The sequence below is a fragment of the Alexandromys fortis genome, unplaced genomic scaffold, assembly GCF_014885135.2.
Source record: "Alexandromys fortis isolate MF-2015 unplaced genomic scaffold, M_Fortis_MF-2015_v1.1 scaffold_2_1_26212458, whole genome shotgun sequence".
Lineage (NCBI taxonomy): Eukaryota > Metazoa > Chordata > Mammalia > Rodentia > Cricetidae > Alexandromys > Alexandromys fortis.
In genome coordinates this window covers 21,059,516-21,085,925 of record NW_026067930.1, presented here as the reverse complement: position 1 = coordinate 21,085,925, position 26,410 = coordinate 21,059,516, and the positions used below count along the sequence as shown (strand labels likewise).

Here is a 26,410-nt window from a genome sequence, read left to right as displayed (position 1 = left end):
ATCATTGTGAAAAATGTCCTCATCAGCTCCATGTCATAAAAATTTCTACTTCTTGCTTTTTTATCTAATCTATATAGTCAGAAAGCAAACCTAATGTTGTAAAAATCTGAGAGTAGTGAGGAGAAAAAAACAAATGCATGAATAAAGCAAGCTTTACTTGGGGGTACACCCAGGACTGACAAAGCTAACTGTCTTGCCCTGAATCAAGATTAAGCTCCTGCTGGCCTCTTAAGATCCCTTTCACAGGGGAGATAAGGTGTTCCCAGGATCAAGAGAGTCAGCTGTTGCACATAGTTAGAAATGCACAGTGAAGGGGAGGGAACAAGGATAAGGATGTACATCATGTAAATGGGGTTGCAAGCCTAGGTTGAAAACCATGCTTGGCGGTTTACATCAGATCTAAGAAACAGGAACTTATTCTTAATTACAAATAGAAACTTTTACTTGCAAGAACTTAACACAGGAACTTATTCTTTTAACTACGAACAAGTTTTTAACCTTCATAGGACAAACAGGAACTTATTCTTAACTGTCTTAAAAACAAACAGAACCTTAACCTGCAAGGGATATTTTTTCTGTGATTTCTCTTCGGTGATTTCAGTCACTGAAGAGCGCCAGTTAGAGTCTCTCTGAGCATAAAATGTCTCCAAATCCCACCACCGCGACAGATGATTTAAAGATGACTAGGTGAACTGGGCAAGAGTGTCAGATATCTGGAGTTCGGTACTCAGAAGCCTCAGGTAGAAGGATTGCTTGACCCTGGAAGTTTAAGGCCAGCAAGATACCATTTATTTATTTATTTATTTATTTATTTATTTATTTATTTATTTATACGTAAGCAAGAGGGTCTGGAGAGATGGATCAGTGGTTAAGTGTGTACTGCTTGTCTGCTGCTCTTGCAAAGGACCCCAAGTTAAGTTCCCAGCATCCACCTTGGTCAGCTCCCAACTGCCTATAATTCCAGCTCCAGAGGATCCAATTTCCTCTCTTGTCCTTCCGTGCACTCAGGTACACATCCCCACAAAAGTGTGTCCTTTCTCTGCCAGCTAAACTGAGCACTGAAAAGACCTGTGCTGTCTCCTTGTGTCCTGCCGAGAAGGACACCGAGGCTCCTCAGAGCAGCGGTGTCATCTTGTGCCCATTCGCTCTGTGAATCGGTCTACCCTGTTTCCTCTGCATTCAGGCCATGGCTCTCTCCTGCAGAGTCCCTACTGACCAGGCCTCTTCAGTCAGCTGTTCTGTGGTGACATTTGGCGCAGGTCTGCATGACCCTGCATGTTCACGTTGCAGCCTACCTACTGTTGGTGACCCATCTCTGTTTTTCTTTTAGCAGAGTGACTAGCAAGAGGACATTTTGTTCTCTGGGGTTTTTGTTTCTTTCTTGATTTCAGGTTTGTCTTCTCAGGGAAAATCGGAAATCCTAGACCACCTGTCGCTGTTTTTTACTTTCCACAAGATAGACCAGCTTGGTCTTACTATACTTGCTTTCTTCACTAGTAGCTTAAGCACAGTTGTGTGGGCTCTAAATACCCTGCACACTGTGTTTTACCAGCCGGCATAGATTACTTGCAACAGTTGGCGGACAAGTCCTGGGGAAGTGAACCTGCTAAGAAATTGCTTAAAGTCACTTTTGGGCCTGCTTCACATTTTCATCCCTAATAAGCCTCCTTACTCGAAGGGGAGCTCGGGCTGATATCTGGCATCATAGCTATCAAAGTGAAAAGCAAACCCACTTACCGCAGTTTTACAGTAGTGTATAAAGACCACCTATCATCTCATGTGAATGTCAGAGCCCATTTTGACATTCACAATGATTACTACTGAACTAGTTGTTGACGATGGAAGCAGGCATTGCTTTCCTTCATCAACACCTGTTTTGTAGCCTGCAGACTTCTCTTTGCATTGCCTAGATTCTGCATAATTATAAATTGTCATCAATTAATCCATTTGTTCATCCAAAATATTTAGGCATTTATTTGGGTTCTCATTTTACATCTTTAGCATGCTTTTAAGATCCCACCATTTTCTGGGCTTGGTGCTTTCGGCAAAAAATACTGTGTGAAGTAGTAAGGTACATATTTGTGTTTGTTTGAGGCGGGGGTCTCATGCCCTGAATGGCATGGAACTCACAGAGACCCACCTGCCTCTGCCTCCTGATTAATCGGCTGTGATTAAAGGCAGGTGCCATAATGCTCAGCCTGCAAGCAAGACTAGAGCTCAGGGCAAGTCTTGTGGCTTATTTAACTTGCTTCTAGAAGATAAGCAGAACTCATTAACTTGCTGTATTGTTTTCAAACCACTTGCTTCTCATAATTGATTTAAAACATCAGTTGATGACTGTTAGACTTTTAAATGTCACAAAGTACTGATGACAGACATCACTACCGGAAATAGACCCAAAGATAAAAGTCTCTCTGCTGGCTGAAAAATGTCCCCTGTAACTGTAGGCCCTGCGGGGTCTGCTTTGGCTAGATCCTTGGCGAAGTAGGAGGCTTGGGCAATGGTTTTAGCGGGTTCTAGTCATGTTCCTTTTTTTCCTCATCTGTTTCAGAGCCTGTAGCCATCCCGCTTCCTTGATTTCCTTGCACACACACCTTGCATTTCTACACCTGTAACTAAGGATCTGCATAATAATTATACAGAACCTTTAAGAAAATGGAGATTTTGTTAAAGCTCTGCTGAGGATCTGGGCTGCCATGTGACAGATGCTGCCACAGGCCCAAGTATTATTAGCATCAGTAATAATTGTAATAAAAACATGCCTCGTTTTCTGTTAAGGATGTCGACGTTACACTTTTTTTTCCCATTTCACATAACTCAAGAGAAATATGGGTGTGAGCACTTCAAAACACTTTCAGATCCTCAGGGGAGACTCTGAAGTGGAGAGAATTGGAATTAGTACCTACATCCTTTCTCAGAGAGAATGCCTGCCATCCAATAAAGAAGCAGCTTCTCATCCCCTCCTAGGAACTCCTAGGTGAGAGTTCCCACTGAGAACTCCAGGGCTGGAAACAATGAGAGGTCTCTGACTTCAGAGAATTTTCTGAGACTTCTTACAGAGAAGGAGAGCGAGCCCCACTGCCTAGCAACCTCCTCCATACCTAGCAGAGCCAAGGAGGAAAAGACAGACAAAAAGGTCTCTGCCACTTTCAGTAGGTTCTTTTATAATCCACATTCTGAAACTCTTCATGGGGAAGCTCTCCAACCTAGAATGTACTCCTCTTAATTGAACCACAACTCATATTCATCTTAATAAAATAATTAGGATTAGGAGCTGAAAACCTAAAAAGCAGCTATTGCATAAAATATGAAAAATACTGGCAACCGTTTAGAGCATGGCTCCTAAAAGAACGCAGGGAGAAAATATCATAAGGACCTGAGTCGCTGGTTTATGGACACATTTGGGAGTAAAAATTGCTGTCACGGAGTCTTCATGCAGTAGGGCGTTGCTCCACAAAGCAGTGTTTCATTTCGATGATCATAAACCCAGATGTTAGTTAAAATCCTGCCCCTGTGAACTAAGAACGAGCACGCCTTTCTCAGCACAGCTCTGTTTCAGTGGTCTGGCATCACAATCGTTAGTGCCCTCATCTGCGTGAAACGCTCTAGGTTTGGCTGTTGAGCACACAGACCTCATTGTTTACGCTTCTTTAATGTCGTATTGCTGTTTGCAACACAATATGTCCGGAGCAGGCAGCAGCCCCATGCTTATAAGCATCCTCTGATACAGTTAGGTGCATGTAAATCTCACTTTCGTCTCTGAATATTTTTAAGCTGAAGACACTTAGATTCAGAACAAGGCATAGTTAATACCCCAGGCATCTCCCCCTGCGTGCCCCATGTAAGAGCCTTAGCATGGTAAGAAAGTGTCTGAAGTGGAGGGACATTTGATTTTCAAGATTTAAGTTCCTAAAACCAGTTCCTGAGGCTTATCCCTGTAAGAGATTTTTCTTTACCTGGTAGTTACCAAATTGTCTCTTTTGGAGCAATAGCCAGCCAGCTTCCTCAGGCACAGACTTCTCAAAGTCCTAGAATATTTCACAGAAAAAAGGGGGGTTCCCCCAAAGCATGCCACACTGATCTGGCATGCGCTCTCCCTGAAATTCAAGGGTTCTAGCTTACACTCACCAAAAACAATCTTGCTTCCTGTCCCATTTTCTCGTCTATCGATAACCGGTAAAAAGAAAATCCATTGGCAGCTGCACTGAGGCGTGCTTTCATTCCTGCATTAGTCAGATTTGCCCTGTGGGGTGTGAAGCTGAGCGCCCAGGAACTGCGACTAATGGGGAAATTTTACTGCAGGTTACCGCCATGCTTGGCACACTTGTCAGTGCAACAGCTGGCACTGAGGGACGCAAGAGTCCATAAACTCCTTCGAATCACATCCTGCAAGCTGTGGTGACAAGCAGTGGCTACTGTGGTTCCTTCACAGCACTCGGGCAGAGCCCCACACGTGTGGGGGGGCGCTGCTCAGGTATTAGAGAAATAAAACAAAACAGCATCAGAGTCGTCTACGGGGAGCACATAGTCTAAATCACGAGGAGATATATTCACCGGCAAAGCCTCAAGCATTTAGCATTCTAGAATATCTGGGCCCTGGCAGGAGGTATGGGGGACTTCCCTTCCCACAGATTCTGAGCTCTGATGGGTAAAGATGATGTTCAGCCCAAATGCGACTTCCTTTGCTACCTTGGGATTCTTTCAAGAAACACTTGCTAATAACCTGCTGATGAAAGAACCCCTCAGCCCAAGGGGGAGCAATGAAAACAGATCAAATGTCCGATTTCTCCCCGAGAAGTTGATTATCGGAATCCTCACAGCTTCGGGCCGACTTCTTCCGTTTACAGAGCGCAGCCTATGAGACACCACTGCTCGCTCACCCTGAGATGCTCCAGGACACTGAGGTCTGAGCCACTTGCCCATCTGAGCATGCGTTTGAAAATAAGCGCCCTGTCCTTCGGGACCCTAGGAACAGCTTTGAGAACCACTGTCACCCACAGCACACGAGCCAAGGGCAGCCCACCACACTCCTGAGCTATCCTTAAAGAAGCTCTGCAGCCCCTGCCAGTCCGGACAGTTATACTAACCTCAGCCACATACAGATACCCTCTAGTTAGCTCTGATGACCTTGGAGGGCTGCCACAGGACCTGGTGTGACTGGGCATGAAAGAAACCCAGCAGAGACAGCTAGGTGTAAGAGAACCAAAGCAGGAGGGCCCTCGGTGAACCCAGGTATAGTTGGGGGTTCACACACACACAGCTGTTCCCTTGCTGTCGTTTCTGACAAACGGGGAACTCTTAGTACTGTTGCTGAGTGCAGATAGCAATATTAAAAGGGGAAGAATGACTCCAAGCCTTCTTTTGTAACTGTGATCAACAATGAATTTGCTCTCTCCTTTGCTACACCCAGTCTGCCATCTTGTGGAAAGGAACGGAAGCACCCAGAGCGTTTCACTCTGGGTCTGCTGGTAAAATGACAGATCACAGCATCTGTGCTGACTTCTCGTTGCTTTTAAACCATCAACATTTTTACCAGCAGAAATATTTGGGTTTTTTTTTAAATAATCGGTCTTTAATAGTTCTCGGATTGCTTGCTGGCCAAGATGTCTCTCAAACTTGGTCCTGGACCTCTATATGAAACTCAAGTGATATTTTGTATTAATATGCGTTTCTACTGTCAAGTAACACTGTGAAGTGACTTCACTGTATTCTAGTGTCTTTTCTATCTCATCGTGAGCTACCAAGTGAATTAAAGGAAAATAACTAAACTCGATCAAAGACTGTCGTGTATAATATTGGTAGCCTATGAGTAAATGAGTCTTTTTTCTTACACACACTGGTAATAAGTCTTGTTTTGGCAACTACCTTTTACATTTTTGTGCATATACCTGTATATTAAATTCTACAATCATCAAAACATTGTCATTTACTAGAAAATACATTTTATGTCTCTCTGAACACATTGATTCTGAATAAGTTTATAAGTTAGATGTAATAAACTATTATTTTCAACCATGAATAAATATGTACATTGAAATAGAAGGTGAATGTTATTTTTAATGCTTTTCCTTGTAATATGGCTCAACAACCTGAATCCCCAAATCCAAAATTTAACACTTTTTTGAGCACTGGCACGATGCCACAGGTCCAGAATTCCAAACCATGGAACTGTGGTTCACCTGTCAAATAAGTAATCTGCATATGTTAAAGTTACCTTCTGAGGCATCCAAAGCAAAGGAATGCTGTATTTAGCTTTAGAGTTTATCCTTAATTTCATTACAAAAATATAAATATTCCAAAATTCAAGATCTGCGCTTCCGAGTATTTCAGAGAGTATTTACTAATACACTCTCTCTTGTGTATTAGTAAAAGTGAGCTTGGACAAGCATGCATCCTGAGTGTTCCTGAGTTCTTCAGATCAAGCATTTATACTTCTATTTCACATGCAATGAAAGCCTACGGCTTTTGTGACCAGACAAAAACAGTCCCTTTTCCAAGAAGCCCCAGAAGACTTGAAATACTGTGTATCCACTCAGCTGATTTGCCACTAGATATGGCTAAGCTGGTTTCTCAACCAATGATCCACTCAGCCTCAACCGTTCACTGGTGCTACCTGTTCCAAAGCAGAAACTATGGCTATCATTTTAGTGTCCATGCAAAGTGAGCATAAAGCCTTAAACTAATTATACCAAAGTTTGATAGTAACCATGTAACTATGTAGAACACAGCAGCACAGGAAAGAAATGCCTAAAAGTAGGCCTCAGGGCCCATTGTGCTGAGAGTCATAATGAGTTCTCTTGGCCAGGCCTCTCCTCCTTCCCCCGCCTGTCATCATGTTGCTCCCAGGTTACCTACTCTTTTTAACTTCTTCACTGTTCATGAGTCAGGTCATGCAAAATGCCCTCCACCGAGCCAAGCCAGGGAGCAACAACCCCTTAACACCAGCATAATCTCCCAGATGTAAAAGAGTTTTAAATACCTGACCTGAGTCACCCAGGCTGGGATTCCATCCCTAGGAACAGAGACTGAATTACCCTTGTGGTGACTGCCTTTCTTCATCCTAAGTTAGTTCATCAACAACAGGTAAAAGGTAGTGGGCAGTCGCATCGCATGGGAACTTCCTGCATTGCCTTCGTGATATTTCTGTGGTTTCTGTAACTTTATTAAACATGGGGAATCTTGTTCTAGTGATGCTCTTGAGTGGATCTGAAATGTTCCCCCAAATCCATGAGTTAAAGGCTCACTCTGCAGTCCATGCACCACAGCAAGGTAGTAGAGACTGTAGGAGATGTCACCTGGTTGGGGGGAGGGGGCTCTTGAGTCACTGGAATTGTTCCCTTGAAGGAGATAACATGACCCTTCTTTCTTCTTGCTTTACTGCAAGCTCCTGGCTTTTTGTTTCACCACTTGCTCTCTCTCCACCATGATGTTTTGTCTCACCAGGAGTGGAAGAGGAATGAGGCTAATGAGTCATGAGTTCACAACTGTGAGCCAGACCACCCCACTCTCCTTGTCAGCTGGCTTCTTTCAGATAGTCGTTACAGTAGCAGAAGGCTGACTAAGACAATGGTGTTCCCTTAGCAGCATAAACATAACACTATAAAAATTCATAAGTACCACATCCCTATCTCCATTGATCAAAGACTAAAATACAGTCTATTCTCAAAGCACCAATCCACTCCAAAACAAAGCAAAGACCAATTTAAATTATCATGTTGAGTTTCCCTTGACTTAGCATGTGAATTCTTGTGTCTAGTTTGGCAAAAAAATAAGAAATAAAAAAAAAATTAAAAAAAAACATTATCTCTTCCCATACTCTATCGAGGCTATGGGATTAAACCACAATCAATCACATAGTTTTCTCACTCCTTCATTTTCTGCCTTTGTCAAAGTAACTTGGATAGTATGGCTCACTTCTTAGCTCCTACTCTCGAACCCCAGAACCTCTTTTTCAGTTATGGGTCTCATCATCTCTGCATTTAATGCTTTCCTGATGGAACTCGAGTGTCCAAAATGCCTTGCTATGAATATCACATACACACATACAAAGAGAGAGAGCCGCTGTTTTCCTATGCTAGTTCTAAATTTTTTGACAGAAGAAAATGTTCCATCTCAGACTTCAAAGGGTAGGAAGACAGGTGCATGGTGCATGTTTCTGCAGGTGGCAAAGTAATGCCGTGTTTCTAAAATAACAAATCTGAGCTTTGTTTTCTTAAAATGCTGGAGTAGATGCCCAACATGATGACACACACCTGTGATCACAGCCTCTGGGAAGAAGAGGCAGAAAGAACAACACGAGTTCAATGTCATCTGAGTTCAACAGCAAGGGATGGGGAAAGTCCCAATAGAGTTAAAATGTTCAAACAGAAACAAGGACTTGATTAAAGCTTTTCAGTTTGGTGTCTGAGATCTTCCACGGCCTGACACAGCCTGAATGATTGGCCTCCTTTCTTGCTGCTCCCCTATTCCAGCATGGGTCCCTGCTTGGATTTTGTCCAGCATCACCCTCCTCTCTCATCCTTACATGACTATAATTTGTCCAATCACTTAACTTGTCCCCTGAGAGTCATGTACTCAAAAGTCAGCCCTGTAGCATCATATTGAGAAGTGGCTCTTCTATGTGATTGGGTCAGGTCATGAAAGATCTGCCTTCACAAATATGAAGCGATCTATTATAAAGGCAAGACTGGAGAACAATGGCCCCCCGAATATGACAAAATACACATATATGAAAATATTGTAATGAAACTTATTGTTTTGTGCAGTTAATATAGGATAATACAAAATGCTCAAATATGTATTACTCCAGCCTGCTCTGTCTCACAGGTGATCAACCATGTGACAACACAGCAAGGTCTCACCAGCTGCTACCCTCAAGAAATAACTCTAGGAACTATAAGAAATAAATCCCTGTACTTTATAAATTCCATAGTCTGTAGCATTCTCTTATAGTAGTGCAAACAGATGAAGACAATACATCATTCTAAATTCTGAACATGCATAACACCTGAATAGTAATTTCTGAAAAATCAACCTACCAATTATTAGGCTCAGGCTCATGTCATTTGCAAAATTTGCAAAATTTTATATCCAGAAGAAGCTAATAAAACTATCTCATAATTCACAGCAGGCAGGACCCAGTGAGTTCTTAAATTAAGGATGTACATGGCACTGGGTGGAGGGCCCTTCTGAAGCCTGGGCTCATTATCTCTCTCATCTCTCCAGCAGAAGCTAATGCATTAATGCTATGAAAATGCTAGCTGTCTGGTCTAAAGTGTTCTGTGTTCTGTCATACTGTCTCTGAAGTCTTTCACTGACTTTGTAATATTTCATATCTTAACATCTTCCTTGGGATTTTCTCTAAATTCATAGGTGATAATTTATAAAAATCTTTTTTCTTCCATTTTTAGAATAACTCATTTTGTCTTCTGGCACCTCTCTTTTTCTCTGATATTCTCCAAGTTCACTAAGGACACTGATTCCACCTGCACTTCTGGGCATCTAACATTTTTGAAGTAGTTGTTGGATCTTCAGACTCTTCCAGGCACTGTCCTGGGCCAGAGGATCATTTCAAGTCACTCAGACAGAAAATTTTTGATTTTCTGTCTTAGAGGGTAAGACATTGGGATACCAGCTACAAAGTTATTTTTCAATGTAAACTTGAAACAAACCAGTAAAGGCGACAGAATTTTCTTTGCTCACCTCAGCGGCCTGATTTAATAATTGGAAGAATGCAGGAAAGATTAATATGGCTCCCGTGTGGGAATGGTATGTTGTCCCCCTGGAATGGTCCATGTGTTAAATAAATAAATAGAAATGAATTGTGATGATAATAAGTGCCATCAAAAAGTTAGAAGAATTATGTGGTAGAAGTTAAATGGGAACTAATCCCAAGAAAAATGTAAATGGTACAAATTAGTAAGCCTATTAAAATTCATTCACTTTCAGCCAGCCACATCACCCTTTCCAAGGCTCAGAAAACATCATGGAAAAGCGAGAGAAAACCATGAAATTCTGTCATGTGTGTGTGACATAGTCACAGCACTCATGAGCTCACAGGAGCCACATGGGGTCTTCATGATACTGAGTGTTGACAGGTAAAACCAACAACCCAATAAAGACTTGACCGTGAGATAAGAACTTGTTACTGTGACAGTAACAGTGAGGTAAGGAAGGGTAGAGGGTTGAATGCAGCTAGAGTGTATTACAGTCAAAGAATAAATTAATTTTAAAAAATCAATTCTCATTGGGAATGATTTAGAAAATGGACTGAATGATGTGATTGATAGTGGCCATGCGTGCGGTGGGATGGAGGGTGGGCCTCCTATTCAGAGTGGCCACGTAACCTTCCTCTGAGAATGGACCACTGAGCCAAGACCTGAAGACTGAGCAACCAGCAATGCAGATAACCTTGGAAGACGCCTTTGGACCTGAGGAAGAAGCAACAATGAGGCTACCTGGTGAAAAAGCAAAAGGTCTCAGGAGCTCAGAAGCCTTGCCGGTGGCGAGAAGCCAATGGTTGTTCAGCAGAAACCACTGGAGTGGATTAGTTTTTTATTACTATTTTTTAAATTAACATACAAGGTAGTGGGTATCATTATAGCATTTTCATACGTGTGTGTTCTTTATACTTTGCTCTATCTGTCTCTCCCATGTTCCGTGTTCCCAACTCACTGGTTCACTTCTCTCAAAGTGACCTCTTCTGCTTTCCAGCTCTCTTCCCTGACACCATGCTTTAGGTCTTAACCATACCTGGGCACATTTGATCACCTGCAACAGGGCCTGTTAGCTCAGGGGGAAAAGAAAACTAGTAAATGCTAAGATTTGAATTTATTGCCTGCTTATTTGTTGTTTGTCTGTTTGCTTTGAAGACAGTGTTTCCATCTGCAGCTCAAGATGGTCTTGAACTTAAAAATCTTCCTGTTTCTGGCTTCCCAGGTCAGGAAAAACAAGCCAGTACCAAGGCATCCTGCCTCATGTACCTTTAGGAACCAGAATACTTGACAAAGGACACAGAGTCTGTATTCTTCCCCTTACTAAAGCAGAAATTAAATTTAATTATCTTTCTCCCTGAAGTCATCCGAACTGACGCAGTGGCACAACACACAACAAAGGACACTCTTGGTTATCTCCGAGTGATGCTTAAGAATTTGACATTAGTCGATACGGAAATTCAGTCACCGAAGACATTTCTGCCTTCAGATTGTGTCAGAGTGACTTCATTAAGTGAGCTTTCACAATGCCTCTCCCGTAAAGCTGCCATCTCCTGTAAGAGTTGTATTAAAGGTCTCTAACGAGGAAGCCTGGCATTAATGGTACTTGATTCTGGCCTTGTCATTTTGTTGATGAGAAAGAGAAGATGATGGCGTGTCTCCAGTTACTGCAGTCCTTTTAGAACTCTGATTGAATACATCTTTAAGGACAGTGTGTCCTGGGGAAGGAAAACTGAGGGACATAGTTTCCTTGAATGGCAGTCCAGGTTGCACAGTGAAGAGAGAAGCGAGGGATGCCACGTCTCATGCCCCACCCCTGCTCTCTGCTCTCCTTCCTATCTTTTGCTTTCCTTCTCTGCACTTCCTCCCTCCTGCGTCTATGCTTTCTGCATTATGTGGTCACCATTCTTATTAACCCATGTTATTCTAGTTTCCAGACTCACCAATCGTGAATTCTACACTTGTTTCATTGACACCATTTATGAATAATTGGCTTTTTTATGTCTGAGTTTTCTATATAGATCTATAATAGAAACCCAACACCAATTACAAAGAGAGAAAAATCTATGAAAAGCAGACAAGACAGGCCTTGACATCAGGTGAAGACCTCCTCAAATCTCAGTTTCCACACCCACCTCACCCCTCCAATGGCCATTTGTTCTCTTTCCCTGGCATCCACAAGACAACATGCTTCCCATGCCACACTCAACACATGTACCCATTTGGCATCTGAGGACTAGAGGCTGCGAATACAGAATTCAGGGATCTTGGAAAGATATTCTAGCAAGCAGAGTACCTATTTTGATGTTCATTTCATAAGCACTAAGAGGTTCAAAAAAAAGTGTGGGATCCCTGTGGTCCACCTTCCCTCTATCCCAAGTGGAGTCTTTCCTAGGTGCTCACTAGAAAGGGGTATTGAAGGTTTTTTTTTCTTTAGCTGAGAACATTTCTTTAGAATGTTTTCCACAGACAAACTTGGCCTTCTTACCACTTTTTCAACATGAAGACAGTTCAGAAAAACAAAAAGCAAAAGTAGGTGAAATACAAAATTAATCCAATGGTCTTGGAGGGTTAACTAAAGCCATTAAATTTGTCATTCTGGGTCTAAATATTGAAATGAAACTTTAGTGATTCTGTGAAGTTTTACCAGTAGACAAATCCAGACTAAAGATACAGTAAAGAGTTTGTTTGATGAACGTGAGAAACTTCTCACACCTGGCTTTTATATGAGTCCATCCCCATCCTTGACAACATGAAGGGAAGTAGTTACACACATGCTTAGCCCATCAAGGCCCAGGGAAAGCAGATGGCTATGTAACTCTTTGATTAAACCATTAAGGCTCAATTAGATGGGCTTGGCACAGACATCTGTTGCTTGCTTAATCCCAGTGGATATATGAGCTATGTGTCCCCTGTCCTCCTTGGGAGTTTATTCCAAATGTCTGCAGAGTGAGGGCTGGGTAAGTTAAGGCTATGAAGACAGACAGTATCTGGCCCCACCCCTCATCTGCCATGTGTTGGAGTGGGTGAGGGAGAAATGTGTTCCTCCCCCACTCGCCCCTCACTGCTCATGGCAGGTGGGAAAGCTGGTCCTGCCCCTCACTAACTGCCGCACTCAGGAGATTGGGCCCTGCCTCTCACCCAGGCAACAGAGTAGAGCTGACCCTGTTTTGAGGGGCGCAGGAGAGCTCTCTCTGAGAACAGGAAAGCTGACCCTGCCTCCTTCCCCATGCACTATGTGGTGGCATGGGTGAGGTGGCGTGGGGTAGAGGAAAGGGGGAGACAATGCTTGGGGAGTAGATTACGAAATCTTGATATATTGTTCACGATGAAAGAGCTCCCTCCTTAACCTTGTAAAATTAAAATGAAGATAGCATCCAGACACCTACATTAATCTTTGGTGCTTTCTTTAAAAAAAAAAAAATCAGACTTACATTTTCCCCTACAAGTGCTAATGGATTTGTATTATTGTGGCAGAGTTGTTAAAATTGAGAGCATGAGCCCAATACATTTTTCAGTATGCCTGGTATTCAGAGCCACTGACCTCAGCACTTATCTACCGTATATTACGGGAGGTTTTAAACACCTTCAGGTTACCAGGTTCTTGTCACTCATTTTCTGAACAAGTCAGTCTGGATGCCATCTTAGAATGGGGTCAGAGTCTCCCCAGAGGTTAAGTGTAAAGAGAGTGCATAGTGTTAATAGTAGTGAAAATTCCCTTAATGACGCTGTAATTCAGCCCTCCAGCATAGAGCTCAGGAATGTGAGTGTTCTCCCATGTTCATCCCAGTCCAGAGTGTGGCTGGCACGGAGCACACAGCTCTTATTTTATTTACGAGCCACCAGGCATATGCAGACAGTGATATAGGACAAAATAAAGTCCTGTCTTCATGCAAATTGCATTCCAGGTAAGGAGGCAGAAAATAATTATACGAACAAGTAGATAAAATTATGTTGGATAGTTTTATAGACTGTGAAGACAAATGAGGCGGCAGACGAGAGCAACAGTGCCAAGAAAAGACGCTACATACCGCAGAGCTCGGGAAAGGCAGGCAGGAAGGGAGCAGAAATGTGTGTAAGGTCGATGCTTGGGTACAGAATGAGGAAGCATTGCTGGATGGAGGGGAGATGGAAGAGCTGGTCAGGTCCAGACAATGTGACCTCACAGGCCCGTGTACAAATCAGATGTCACTCTGAGGAAGCTAGGAATCAGCTGCAGACAGAGTTCAGACAAGGGAGCAAGAGGACAGAAGGATCCTTTGCTAACCAGAGACTAGTGAAGAAAGGTAGAGATAGGTTTGGATGAGGAGGCAGAGACAAGGCAGTATTCTCTCCACTAAAAGACGAGGGTGGCTTTCCCCTCACAGTGATGGCCACAGTGGTGAGAGCTGATGGAATTCTCCACTCACCAGGTGTTCTTCATTACTTTCTGATGCTCTGATAAAGCATTGACCCAAAACAACTTAGGGCAAGAGATGGTTTATCTGGCTTACACTTCTGGAGTTGAGTTTTATTCGGGGTGATGACTATGGATCTAGAAAAATTATTTCTTGAATTGTCATCATTTTCCTATCTGTGGTAAATATATTTTTAACATCTTCCCAGAAAAAGTCATGTAATGAGGTCCTTTGTTTGTTCTTTTAACCTAGTAAAATTACATATACAAAAAATTATCAAGCAAAAATTATAGTTACAATATTTAGTTCATTTATATTTGACAAATTAAGGAAAATACTCTATCATCTACTCTATTTTTGTGAGTCTAAAGTTTTATAGCTAATTTCTCTTTTATGATAACTAAGGAAAACTATAACTGTCTGTCTTCAAATCCATCAAAGATCCGCAGAAGGATATAAAATTACCTAAGTAAACAGGAAGTGCATTATAACTTCGAAAACTCTAGAACTGGCAGATACATCTTGCTGCCTGAACAGTCACCCAAAGTTCTTCTGTAACATAGGAGCATCCATCTTCAGTCTAGAGGCCCATAGTATCTGGCAGACTTTTCATGAAGCAAGAAATTTGGAGATCTGTTCTGCCTTTTACTGGCAAAGTTGGTTAGTTGTTTTCTTCTGTGATTCAGGAACACTCAAGGACACTTTTGTCTTTTGACAAGTTCAGCAGTACTGTTCTGGGGGTCCTGCATGTCCAGTTTATACAGCATACAGTCAAGCAGTCCAGACAAGAGCAGTTTCTCACCCAAATGGGTAGCAAACTTTTTAAGTAGCCTCTTCAATGTCCATCATCCTCTTAAAGTAGATTGGTGACACCAGAAATAGACATGTCTCACTGTCAAGAAAAGCTTAAGTTCTTGTATATATATATGTTCAGATTCCCCACCTGGATTTATTCTGGTAAGCTATTGGCCAAAATGGCTTTATTCATCAACCAATAAAAGTCTCACATATTTGCAGCATACGGAAGGATATCCCACATCACAAAATTATTTATTGAAACATTTGTCATTTTTCCATGGTGCGTTTTAAGCATCTTCATCAAAATTCATTGATTGTAAATACATGGATTATTTCTGATCTTGGCAGGAATATATGGAAAAAACTCACAGATTATTGTTGCAAACATAAGTCAATTCAGTCATTATGGAGAAAAATATGGAAATTTCTCAAAAATTGAAAATAAAAATACTGCATGAGTCAGCAATCCTACATCTTGGAATTTATCCAAATGAATTGAAACCAGTGTCAAAATCTCTGTGCTCTCATTCTGTTATTGCAACACAATTGCTAAGAGCCAGCACGTGGAATCAGTCCAAGTAGCAATCAGTAAATGAATGGATACACAAACTTCAGTATATATGAAAATTGAAAAGCACTTCATCCTTAAACACATGAAATCCTGTCACTTGTAACAATACCCTGCAGGGTGTTATGCTAACTGTAAAAGTCAGGCACGGGAATACAAATACGTGGTGGTCTAACAAATGGCGTGTTGGGCAAGGTTCTCTAGAAGAATGGAATTGATTGAATGTGTGTATATCATAAAAGAGGATTGACTAGAAGGGCTTACAGCTAACTGATAGGGACTTGGCAGTGCAACAATGGCCATCGGCTTTCTGGGCAAGGTTGAGAGGCCAGCAGTAGTTCAGTCCACAAAGTTGAATGCCTCATCAGTCCAAATTCAATTCAGAGGGCCTAGAAGATTCCTGGAAAACTGCTGGACTTAGGTCTGTGTTGGACAGCTGCAGAAGCTAAAGTCTGAAGTCAGCACAGAGCAGACATGTTCACAGCAAGAACTGACGACAGGTGGGTAAGTACACAGTTTCTTCCTCAAGCCCCTTTTACCTGGGCCACCTGCCAGAAGGTGCCATCTACTGTGGGAGGGTCTCCTCAGTCATCTGGCCTTCCTATAAATACCCTCACAGAGCCACCTAGAGGTGTGTCTCTTCATTGATTTGAGATCATGTCAAGTTGGCAATCAAGACTAATATAAGTTAAAGCTTTAAAAAGTCAAACTCACAAAAGCAGAAATTAGAATAGAAATTGCTAGAAGCAAAGGAAGTAAAACAGAAAATGTGGAATTCAATAGGAAGAAAAACAGAAAATGTGGAGTTCAATAGGAAAACTGTTTGTCTTATGAAGCAGGAATACATTTTTAAGGTTTATTGTTTAATTGAGTGTCTACAGTTAACAATAATTTGTATTTCTAAAAATCTAAGAGTAACTATCAAATAGCACGTGACAGACAAGTAAATGAAAGATGTATAACATTAATTTATTTGATTTAATCTCTCATATTTTTATACCTATATCAAAAACCCACATTGTACTTCTGTTTTAGTGTGCTATTGCTATGAGGAGATATAATGACCACAGCAACTCTTATTAAACAAAACATTTAATCAGGGCTTGCTTACAGTTTCAGAGGTTTATTCCATTACCTCATGGCTGGAAGGATGTTGGCATGCAAGCAGACATGGTGCTAGAGAAATAGCTAAGCGTCCTACATCTCAATCCATAGACAGCAAGAAGAGCTAGAGCCATTGGGCCTGGCTTGGGCTCTTGAAATCTCAAAGTCCAGGTGCAGTGACACACCTCTTCCAATTAGACCACACTTACCCCAACAAGGCCACACCTCCCAATCCTTTTAAATAATGCCATTCCATGATGACTAAACATTTAAATATATGAGCCTATGATGGCCATTATGATCCAAATCACCACGCACTCCATAAATACATCTAATTATCATTTGCACATTATATAAAGCTTTTAAAATTAATTTATTTTGATAACACCAAGAAAAGATTGTATTTTCCAAATAGGAAAAATGCTATCAGGAGAGTTAAAAAGGGATTTGAGATATTATACTAGTCCTGTGGAAAATATTGGTTACCTTGATAATGAGACACGAGGGTAAAAAATATCTAAGCTCAATGAAATAATTTTGCAAGAATATGGAAGCAAACTGGGTTTGCACACCTTTAATCCCAGCACTCGGGAGGCAGAGACAGGCAGATGTCTATGAGTTCTAGGCCAGCCTGGTCTACACTGATTTCGAGGACAGCTGAGGCTACCCAGAAAATTTCAAACAATAGGTTTACTAGTTAATTGAGAAAGCAAAACAGAGAGAATGGGGTCAACGGGATTGGAGATTATATATGAGCATGATGACCACAGTGATTCTGGATCTGGGGAGGGCTAGTGGTGTAGGAAAACTGTGGGTTAGTGTGATATCCTCAAACAGTGGGAAATGGGAAGGACCTGCTACTCAGTAAGACACAATATGTGAATGCTTAAAGAAGATACAGGGAGAACAGACAGCTCATGTGCAGGTAAAGGCTGCCATGGCTAAGTAATGGAAGCTTGCAGCCATTTTTTTCTTTCTTTTCTGATTCATCTGGGTTCATAGGAGCAAGTGGATCTTCTTAAACGAAGGAGAGAAAGAAAAGTAGCTGGAACTTTGGAGGATGAGTGGGGAATAATTTACTAGGACAACGAGACCGCCACAGACTTGGAAAGTACATTCAGGTTGCTCAGCAGCACTGAGGCCCCACTATGGCAGTGTCAAGCCCTTCCTGCTCGGCCTCCCAATGATCACCCAATAACCATCACTGGCTGCCTGTCAGGGATTGGATTGTACACGAAACACAGATCCGGGGTTCTTTTATCATTACTGCTTTTCCATTTATTTTTCACAAGCTGCTGAGTTTGAGAAGCTAAATGTCCATATGAGATAAAGGTGGTGACTCACACCTGTATCTCCAGAGACTGAGAGGCAGTACTGCTACAAGCTAGAGGCTATCCTGGGCTACATAGTAAGCCAATTTCAGCTATTGAGTGTGACTCTATCTCAAAGAACAAGTGAATTAATGTTTGAATGAAAGAACTAGCAAATGGTATCCTTCCCCTTTAATACTATGATTCATTCATCTTTCCAAGAATCATGGTTCTTGACCCGCACACATTCTGTTGTTCTCTCTGATTCTTTGCTCTCGGCAGCCTGCTTACACAGATGAGTGGAACACTGAGCCATTTGTCCTTCAGATGGGGACAGACATTTGTTGAAGAAAATAAATAATAGAGGGCTCGGATGTAGCTCAGGAGTGGAGAACCCGCTTAGTATTCACTGGGTCCTAGATTCCACACCCAGTGCTGGGAAAAACCGGTAAGTTGAATTTCCTAGTAGTAGGCAACATTTGCCCCACCTGTTTTATTTAATCACAAGCAAGAACACCATGACAGACTTGGTCTTCAGACTTTCACCTCTTGGTAATAGTTTGCCTAATGTCTTTCCATTTTGTAAGGTCCAGCTTCTTTTCAATGGTTTATATCTCAACAACTGAATGGTCACAACAGCAGGATTCTCTAAAGGATTGAAACCATTAAATTGGAACAGGAATGAGTCATTACACCACGAAATTATCAGAAATACTGCCTGACACCCTGGAAGTTGGCATTCCTTTTCTAAAGACAGACGGTAGGGCAAGCCTTGAAGATGTTAACCTTAGAAAAAATGAGATCCTAGCAGGCCTAAAGCATGTGCAGGTACACTAGGGTCATTGTGAGATTGGCAATGTAGCTCAGTCCAAGAAGATGCAGTGAGAGCAATTCATAACAGACCTCACTTTGAGAATAGCTCTAAGCAGAAGCCACAATGATAAGATGAATCGAAGACTTTTGTGGTTTGCTCTTATAGGCATTCAAACCTCTGAGGGAGATTCATTATTCTATCTTCCTTCCTGTACAAATAGGAAGGAACTAAAGAACCATCGTGATTTAATTGCTCATTAAAACTCTTCTCCCTCCCTTCCTCCAAGTCTGGTTCCAGGGTCTTATCCTCAACTCTGTAGAAGAACACCTACTAAAGCTTCCTCTTTCTCTCAGACTCCCATCTCCAATGGGTCACATGGACTTTCTCCCCCAACCTTCCTTCCTCCAACTTATTCCATTATCCCATGCTCCAACATCAGCAGGCATTCCCTGAGAACAAAACTATGTAAAAGCCATGTGGGGGAAATGGTTGCATCTGTTTCAGCGGCTACAAAGATTAAAAAAAAAATGAAAAGAAATAAAAACAACCTCAAATGAAATCTTTCCTGGGTATGGGCACATGCACATGGATGGCAGCATTCAGGAGTCAGAGACAGGTGGATCTTAGTGAGTGCCAGACCAACCACAGCTGCATAACAAAACCCTGTCTCAAAAATATACCCCAAACAAAAACACGAAATAATAATTTTTGAGCTTTGTATGTGAGTTTTGGTAAATTATTATCCTTAACGCTTGGATTTTATTTGTTTCAGATTTTGTATATATGGAAAAATAATTTCAAAAACTTGTTTGAAACAAATAATTTCTAAAGTTCCTTTAAATCATAGAATAGGCCTGGCCTTCCAGGCCAGAGAAACAGATAGGCTAACTGCAGGTCACACCTCTTCCTCCTGTCCTCCAAATCCAATCCCTAGTCCCTTCTCCAGTTCTGTAACAGAATACCTATTGCGGCCTCGCCTCCCTTCCTGCCCTCATCGCCAATGAATCATCCAGACCTTCCCCGCCCCCCCTTCCCAACATTTCTCCCCCACACTTAGGGCTTACTTTCAGTCCCCAGCTCCAGCAAGCATTCCCTGGAAATCGAAAGGACACTGGTGCTAGGGAAACTTGTAGACTAATGTGGTAGCATTTCAATTGTATTTTAATAATTAAAGACTGCCTGAAGATCGGAGAGTAAAACAGTCCCACTGGTTAGCCTTATAGATGAGGTTATGGTAAAACACACCTTTAATCCCAGTAGCCACACTAGTTGCCTTAGAAACTGGGTGGTGCATGCCTTTAATGATGGTGGTGTATACCTTTAGCCCCAGCCCTAGAGAAGATTATAAAGTGGGCGAAAACAGCTCTCAACAGACAGGCTCATTCTGAGATTCCAGGAGGAAGGATCGCCATTTCAAACTGAGCTTGAGGTAAGAGCCAGTGGCTGCCTGTTTTGCTTTTTAGATCGTTAAGTTAAACCCCAATTTCTGATACTGAGTTTTTATTCATTGTGCATCAGACTAACTGCACAGATCTTCACCTCTCCCTTCTCTCCTTCAAATCTAATTCCCAAGTCTCACCCCCATCTTCATAGTAGACCAGATACTGCAGCTACACTCCGTTCCTTGCTCCCATCTCCAGGTAGATCTGTTCTAACCATCCTCCCAACTCATGACATTATCCCAGCACCCAGCTCTAGCAGGAGTTCTCTGGAAACTTGCCAGCCAAGCCTGCCAGAGAAGCAAGTAGGACAGCAAAGCAGGTGGGCTAGCTTCAGATCTTCACTCTCCCCCCTCTCCTCCATATCCAGCCCCCCCAGTCTCATTCTCACTCCTGTTCTCCTCATTATTTCCCCCCATTCTTAGTTGAGTAAATGATCCTGATGGGATATCTTGTTTTCTTCCCTCCTATGGATCACCTCAGCCATTCCCCATTCTTAAGTATCAAGTTTCAATACTTAGAAACACATTTTTACCCAGAAACTCAAGGGAAAATACCAGAATCCATACCAGGTAACACACATCCACCCCACCCTTCTAGGGATCAGAGAGGGCAACAGATACTAAGGAACAAAACACCCACCAGACAATAATAAGACAAGATATCGGCACCTAGAATAATAACATTCCCAACCCAGATGTCTAAATGTCAACATAAAACTCCAATCAATAACAAATAGTACAATATGTTCCACTAGAGCCTAGCAACCCTACCATAATAGTCAACATAGTTGAAGCACAACAAAAAGACCTTAAAACATCCTTTATGAATATGGTAGTNTGTGTAAATTTAAACTAAAATTATCAGGTACTTTTCTAAGAAAAGCAATCCCAATATTTCAAAAACAGAACAGTTTCCATTTGCTTATGACTGCCAAAGAAATTAGGAAAATGCAAACTGATTATCCCAACACAGATAAAGTGATTCTAAAATAGAAAGTATATGAAGTGATAGTTTCATTATTTAGCCTGATTTAATCATTCTGTACTGTTGACATATCAAAACATTTCATTGCATTCCATAAATAGAGTTACAACTTGTCAATTATGAATGCATTTTTTTTGGACTTTTTGAGACAAGGTTTCTCTGTAGCTTTTGGTTCCTGTCCTGGAACTAGCTCTTGTAGACCAGGCTGGCCTCGAACTCACAGAGATCTGCCTGCCTCTGCCTCCCAAGTGCTGGGATTAAAGTTGTGAGCCACCACTGCCCGGCAAATAAATCCCTTAAAGAAATATATGAAAACACAAACAAACAGTAGAAGGAAATGAATGAAATAGTGCAGGGCCTGAAGAAAGTAGAAATAGAATCAATAAAGAAACACAAGCTGAGAGAAATATGGAAATTAAAAAATTCTGAGCTCAAACATGAATCTCAGTGGCAAGCCTCACCAAAAGAATACAGGAGATGGAAAAAAGAATCTCAGGCATTGAAGACATGATAGAAGAACTGGATAACTTGGGTAAAGAAAATGCTAAATCTAAAAATATCCTGGCACAAAAACTCTAGGAAATCAGAGACACTATTTGAAAACCAAATCTAAGAATAATAGGACTAGAGGAAGGAGAAGAAATACAGGTCAAAGGCACAGAAAATATTTTTCAATGTTTATAGAAAATAATTTTCCTAACATAAAGAAGTAGATGCTTATATAGGTACAAGAAGCACACAGAACACCAAATAGACTGAACCAGAAATAAAGTCCCTTTGGCATATAATAATCAATATGCTAAACATACAGAAAGATAAAAGAATATCAAAAGGTGCAAAGGAAAAAGATGAAGTAACCCTAAAAAATTCCATCAGGATACTCATAATGTTGATAAACACTTTCAGCAAAGTAGCTAGATGTAAAATTAACAAATATCAGTTTCCCTCCTACGTACAAATGACAAACAGTTTGGAAAAGAAACAACACCATTTACAATAGTCTCAGATAATGTAAAACATGTTAGGGGATCTCCAATGAAACAAATGTAAGACCCAGATTTTAAAAAAAAATAAGACATAGTAAGTCTTTTTGCACTTGTGCTTTTGATGCCACATGTGTACTTTGACTTGGATCTGCCTCATTCCTTGACTTTGGACCATGTAAAGGAGAGTCCCTGCCCTGGTTGAACCCTTCCACTTTCTACACTGACCAATCCCAACCTGCTCAGCTCAACCTGCACAGCTCAGTAGCTCAAGTGTCCTGTCATCCCAAAGAACAGCTAGGCTAACAGTGTGACAATGTCAAAATATACTTTTTTGATCCAGTAAAAGTGAAAGAAACAAGGTATAAATTTCATGTACAACTGTATGTAAATATGTCAAGGGGAAGTCACAGAAGGTGATTTTCAATTCAATATTTTAAAATTATCATTATTGTATTGGTATTGTTCTAATGTCTATTCTAAAATAGTTCAAAAATGTGTTTTATGCAACTACTTTCACTCAAAATTGGGGTCACTCATTATCTTTAATTTTACCAGTAGATTTGCATAAGCTCCTTTTGCCTTGCCTAGAGACTAGGAAAGAGCAATTTAGATTCCTTTGACAACAGAAGAAAAAGAATGCAAATGACCCTCCTCTCTTCAACTCACTTTTCACAGTTGGAGGAGAAATAATAGGTTCTTCTATGGGAAATGTCAGATTGCTATTCTGATCCAGGACAAAAACTCCTGTTTAACTCTATAGAAAGTATATTTTCCCCAGATTTTCAAACACTATAAAAATTTCTATTTGGGGTTGTACAGCAAGCACTGTGCTGAGTCAAATAACTGCAATCTTCCAAAGACCAGCTGGGTCTACTTGCAAAACACCCTCCCAGCTGGGCTTGTTTGACTAGCATTCTCTGCTAACAGGAGTGGTGGAGAGAGTGTTTTAAAAGACTCTCCCCAGAGGATCCAGCCACTCTTCCTGAGCTTGTGTATATAATAACTCTACCCTAACTGCATGGGGTCTTGGATGCTTGAGGAGGGGCTAGAGTATATAAGTTGGGAGAACTAGGGGAAGAGTACACCATCCACTCATCTGACAGGCCATCATCCATGCTAGGCACAGATTTTCCAGTGTGTTTGCTTTGGAGCTTTGGAGTCACCCATCCTGCTGCACATAACCCCTCACCCAGGCTCCAGAGGTCAATAAACTTCAGTGGAACTGAACTTTGCTTGCCATTGGACCTTAGAAGAGGGGTGGCATAAAGTTTTAAGGCTAAGACTACAGTTAAGACAAGGATAGAAATAGGGCCTGATCTGTGCCACCCTGGCTTCTGGTACTTTCTTTCCCTATTACCCTCTGGGAGTATACAAGATACAACACTTGACTTGGACAAGAAAGAACTGTCACCTGTAGCTTATGAACAGTTCATTATAACCCAGAGGTAATGTGGCTAATATTGTTTAGGTGTCACTAGTGGGGATCAAATGTCCCCACTGCTCACTGGGATAATCAACATTCTCTTCCATTTTGAAATTTTCTAACCCTTTTGTGTTTCTTACTAAACAGCTTTCAGATGATATTGGGTTGAATTAACTCCAGCCGAAGGTATTTAGTGTGACAGAGTGATTTCTAAAGATCAGTTTCATTGTGAAGCTGAAGTTGATGAGAATTACTACAAATGTCAAAAAATGAAAGCCTAAAATCCTGCCAATTATATGTGCAGAGAACAAACCCACCAGGAACAAGAGGCAGTAAGAGCTTTGTCACAAACCCAGGGAAACAAAAACATGTTCTTCAGCACATGTTGACAAGGTTTCCCCTCCAGGGGAATAACAGAGAGTGCCCATGTTTGCTTAAAGTGTCACTTGTATGTCTTTATAGAACTGAAGGCATGGTCCCTGACTGACTGACCCTTTCTTGCAGGCACCCACACCCCCATGGTCCCTGACTGACTGAGCCTGCCTTGCAGGCACCCACATTCCAGGAGCAAATTGCACAGGAGCAGCTGGTTTGTACTACCCAGAAAACCATTTCTGGGCCTGAATTTTGCCCAGTTAGAAAGAAAGAGGAAATAACACATTTTGGGGTTTTGCTTTCTTTGGTTGATTGTTTTGAAACAGCATCATGTTATAGAGCCCCGGTTAGCCTAGAGCTCACTCTATAGCCAAAGCTAGCCTTGAAATGCTGGCAATCTTTCTGCTTCTGCCTCCTGGATGCTAGAATTGCAGATGTGTATCATCATCTGTGTAGATGAAATTTGAATATTAGATATAATCTACACAATTATTTCTGTGTTTAAAAGCCATGTCTCTTAATAGATGGTTGGAATTATTTTGTTTCTGTCTTTGACTTAGTCAGAGCTTCCTCATGGTATTAGAGGTAAGCCTACATTTATACAGCCAGAAGTAGTTAAATATTCACAACTGTACAGTAGCTATTGTTTGAGTTCTAGCAGTTTCCTCGAATCTATAACTGGTTAAACACCAGAGGATTCGGTTCTCTCCTGACATCTAGTGTTACTCATGTATTCCTACAAGATATCTGTTAAGCTAGTGTCAATGAAGAAATTTTATATGAATAAAAACTTTATACTCTTCAGTATAAAATAATTTCAATAAGACGAATACAAGTCCAAGGAATAGTCAACAAAGTGCTGCTTTTGAGGAGGTATAGACTTACTTCCTTCTTTCCCTCCCTCCCTTTTCCCCTCCCTCCTTCTTGTCAACTTTTCCACCAACCTAAGCAGATCTTGTCTGCTGGACCTGGGGTCTGAGGAACTGGGAAGACCGCAGTCTAAAGCTGTAAGTTTCAGTGTACTTTTATAAATGAATGAAATGCAGAAAGTAATGGTTTCAAGACTATTGTTTGGATTTAGAAAAACATGTAAATAAATGTCAGTAAGCACATACTAAATATTAACAAAGCAGCCCTTCCCCAGAACCTTCTTAGGACAAACAATTTAAACACAATGCCCTCATACTGGATCACCTAGCCCAGCCTTAATACATGGGGAGGTGCTTAGTCTTACTGCAACTTGATTTGCCCTGCTTTGTTGATAACCATGAGAGGCCTGCCCTTTCCTAAGCAGAAATGGGGGAGGTGTGGATTGCTAGGTACAGACAGAATGGTGAGAGTAGGGAGGTACTGGGAGGAGAATAAGAAGGAAAAATTGCATCCTGGGAAGGAAAAAAAAAGGAAGGTAGGAAGGGAGGGAGGGAAGTAGGGAGGAAGGAAGAAAAAAAGAAGGAAAACAAAAAATAAACAAAGAAAGAAAGAAACAAACAAAAAAAATCCTATGTCTTGCCTGCAGCCTGATTTTATGGAGGCATTTTCTTATTGATATTGAGGATCTCTCTTCTCCAGTGACTCTAGCTTGTGTTAAGTTGACATAAAACTTACAAGCATATCCTCCCTTCCAATATCCCATCTTCTTTGTCTTTTGTCAATCCACTGAGTATAATCATATACTCATGGGTATCATGCCATCCACTGGGGCATACCAAAAGCCACTGTCTCTCCCCAGTCGGCCATCAGCTAGCAACATCTCCTTGGCTGGGGATGAAGACTTGTTCCAGTTTCCTTTCTGTTGCTGTGACAAACACGATGACCAGAAGAACTTAGGGAGAAAAGAATTTCTTTGGTTTACAGGCTACAGTCTCATTTTTTAGAAGAAAATGTTTAACAATATTTTTTTATGTGTTGTGTGAGTACGGGTGTTTTGCCAGTGTCTTGGGGTTAAGAGTGCTGTGATAAAACACCATGACCAAAAGCAACTTGGGGTTTATTCCAGTTACACTTCCAGGGAACAGTACCTCCCTGAGAGAAATGGGGGCAGGGACACGGATTTGATGCAGAGGCCATGGAGGAGCACTGTCTGCAGGCTTACTCCCCATGATTTGCTCAGCCTGCTTTCTCATCCATCAGTCCAAGGATGTTCCTACCCACAACGGACTGGACCCTCTTGCATTAATAACTAAGAAAATTCCTTACAGGGTTGCCTACAGCCTTATCTTATAAAAGGCAATTTTCTCAGTTAAAAAAAGCTCATCCTTTCAGATGACTCCAGCTTGTGTCAAACTGATATAAAATCCACGCAGGACAGCATGTATGTGTGTCTGTGCACCTCATGTGTGCCTGGCTCACAGATGCCAGAAGAAGGCATTTGATCCCTTGGTGCTAGAATTACCCATGATTCTGAGCTGCTATGTGAATGTGGAACTCAAATCTGGGTCTTCTGGGAGAGCAGCCAGTGTTCTTAACCCCTGAGCGATCTCACCAGCCCCACTAGTC

The 26,410-nt window shown here is 41.5% G+C and overlaps 1 long non-coding RNA gene across 1 annotated transcript in view; it reads left to right on the top strand.

The window, feature by feature from the left end:
• Positions 1-15,830: 15,830 nt before the first annotated feature.
• LOC126503477 (uncharacterized) overlaps positions 15,831-26,410 on the top strand; it is a 40,483-nt gene continuing 29,903 nt past the window's right edge. The window contains exons 1-2 of the long non-coding RNA XR_007592311.1: positions 15,831-15,980; positions 20,029-20,133. This is a non-coding gene — a long non-coding RNA (uncharacterized lncRNA). The remainder of the gene's footprint in view (positions 15,981-20,028; positions 20,134-26,410) is intronic.